Here is a 2,697-nt window from a genome sequence, read left to right as displayed (position 1 = left end):
CGCCCTATTTCAAAATTTGGCTGAAAAACGCCCTATTTTAGAATTTGATTGAAAAATGCCCTATCTCGGAACTCGGTTCAAAACACCCTATCTCAGCACATTTTCGAAGTATTTTTATTTGAGATAGGACTTTTTTGAACCGACTAATAATAATAAAATATGTACTATATACATATCTAGTTTCAATATAAACAAAATTATGTACACCATTAATTGTGTATACATATCTAAGTCAATATATGTGATATACATGTACATACATCTACATACATATCGTCGTTTAAAGTACAAAACCATGCATCAATAAATTGCAAAACCTCGTATAGAGATAATGCAAACCCACGTATGCGAGGTTGCATAAATTAATTTCTAGAGAGTAAAAACACTCATATTTCAAAATGGTTATCTTTTTGTAAAAAGCAATCGCATTTTTGGCTAGTATATTTCAGGAAGAATGGATAAGGATTGATCCAAAAACGTGTGTGAGCGAATCCAATTTTTAGCAGCAAATGTCAGTTACGCGGTTTTGTACTTTAAGCGACGATATGTATGTTAACAGGAACGCAGCAATCTAATACACGGGTGGAGCAGGAACGCAGCACAGCAGAAGCATACAAAAAATCTGCAAATAAATGGTTTTTTAGGTTTTTAACAAACGAGAACCTGGTTTCAACTTACTTCAACGTGTCTAAATCACAACGCACACACTAATGCAAAGGCGCAACAGGAACGCAACACTATAAAATACGGGCGGAGCAATATACAGGCGGAGCAGGAACGCAGCACAGCAGAATCGTCCGAAAAATCTGCGAATAAATGGTTCATTAGGTTTTGAAATAACAAAGAGCTCAAATGGAATGGTTCATCAATAAAGTCAAAATAATATGTTGTAACTTACGTGTATTAGCTCTTAATCACAATACCAGCACAGGTCGGTCAGCGAAACACTAAGGAAATGACCTAATAAATGCAAAATTATAATTTTTTTGTAAAATAATTCGGTTTTATTACAATACTTACCAAATTTCACGCAATTGGAAAACAAATGTCAGCGAATAAGAACAAAACGAACAACGAAAATTGAATCAATGTAGCTTGTTCAGAATTTTTTTCTAATATTTTGGGAAATGTTCAGTGAAAATAGCAAAGAAACAACACAGTTTCTCCTAAGGTAGTTCAAGATGGCGGATTAGAGCGAGAAGTTGCCAACGTATAACTCCTTTCATTATTGCATCATGATACAAGGTTAGATAATTATTGACAGCTGCGGTTTGACACTCCCTTACAAAAGGTTGCATTTACGAAGGACAGAGAAAGGGGAAGAATGAAATATCTTGGTGCGAAAATGGTAGTAGAACAGTATGCAAAGTAGGCAATTAGTAGTGAAACTCCTTTAGTAAATTCTAATGTATTTGCAGGAAATCTGGTATTTTAAACGAAATGTTGAACGTAATATTGATATATCTACGTGAATTACGTAATTTATGTGCTATTTAGCTGTATAAAAACTGCAAAATAACTCAAAATTAAAATAAGACTACTATGAGATTGATGTAAACATCCAATTTAAAAACAGTTTATGTTTTCATCAGTTAAATATGCTTCATATGCATATACATGTAAACATATTGCGCAAAATCTTATATTTCTATTTCACACCAAAGCTACACTGTTTCCATGTAAATTTGCAAAGAAGCAACACTGTGCCACTGTTAAGGGAGCGGTGCGAGAGAGACAACTGTCAGTTTATCGAACCTTGTCATGAACGAAAGACACAAGACAAGGTGTATTAAACAAGGTGGTGTTGGGGCGACAGCTGAGTTTTTCGCCGTGGAGGCCATTACGTCAAAATGATGTGTTTGTTGTAACTCATACCAATGACAGTATGGACATCAGCGTATAATTTGTTAGTGTAATTTTTTACTTATATACGGCCAACACCACCTTGTTAAATACGCCTTGACACAAGATCACGCGGGAAGGAAAAAACGAAAAAAGTTATTTTCTAGCTGCCGAAATCTCGACGCCATCTTTGTTGTAAGAAGTAAACAACGAAGAGAACGGAGAAAACCGCGAAATTGTTGAACGCATGAAAAATCATTTTTATTTTGCAAATTTTTTTATAAATCATGCCGTTGTGTTAAATTATTCTTTATCTTATGTGTACACACGTTGTCACAAGTGAAAATGAAGAAAATTGCAGTAAAAAGCCACCACCAAATTGTAAACAACGAAGAAATGTAAACAAACTCAACTTTTCAACTTTTTTCCTAAATGCGATTCTAACGGGCTAGTCTCCAGCCCGCGTGATCTTGTCTTTTTGGTTCATGGAACCTTGTATTATTGAATCATGCCTTGAGCCCAGCCAACGAATCGAACGAGTTATCCAAGGTGTATTAAACAAGGTGGTGTTGGGGCGACAGCTGAGTTTTTCGCCGTGGAGGCCATTACGTCAAAATGATGTGTTTGTTGTAACTCATACCAATGACAGTATGGACATCAGCGTATAATTTGTTAGTGTAATTTTTTACTTATATACGGCCAACACCACCTTGTTAAATACGCCTTGGAGTTATCCATGTCGAGCGAGTCAACGAGTGCAAACACAGGGGCTGAATTTCTTTATTCATTCTGAACGTTTGGAATAAACTTTTTTGTTTACTTATTCTTTAGAACGTTCCTGATGATATGTTAACG

At 35.4% G+C, this 2,697-nt stretch overlaps 1 long non-coding RNA gene across 1 annotated transcript; it reads right to left on the bottom strand.

Moving 5' to 3' along the window:
* Positions 1 to 207: 207 nt before the first annotated feature.
* LOC118741652 lies at positions 208 to 1,080 on the bottom strand. The gene is made up of 4 exons (XR_004993314.1): positions 1,021 to 1,080; positions 899 to 960; positions 679 to 806; positions 208 to 622 (listed from the first exon to the last, which is right to left on the bottom strand). It is a non-coding gene; the product is annotated as an uncharacterized LOC118741652 (long non-coding RNA).
* Positions 1,081 to 2,697: the final 1,617 nt, after the last annotated feature.

The sequence above is a fragment of the Rhagoletis pomonella genome, unplaced genomic scaffold (genome assembly GCF_013731165.1).
Source record: "Rhagoletis pomonella isolate Grant_MI unplaced genomic scaffold, Rhpom_1.0 Rhpom_scaffold_00006, whole genome shotgun sequence".
In the NCBI taxonomy this organism is placed as follows: Eukaryota; Metazoa; Arthropoda; class Insecta; order Diptera; family Tephritidae; genus Rhagoletis; species Rhagoletis pomonella.
This window is presented reverse-complemented; position numbering and strand designations above follow the sequence as displayed.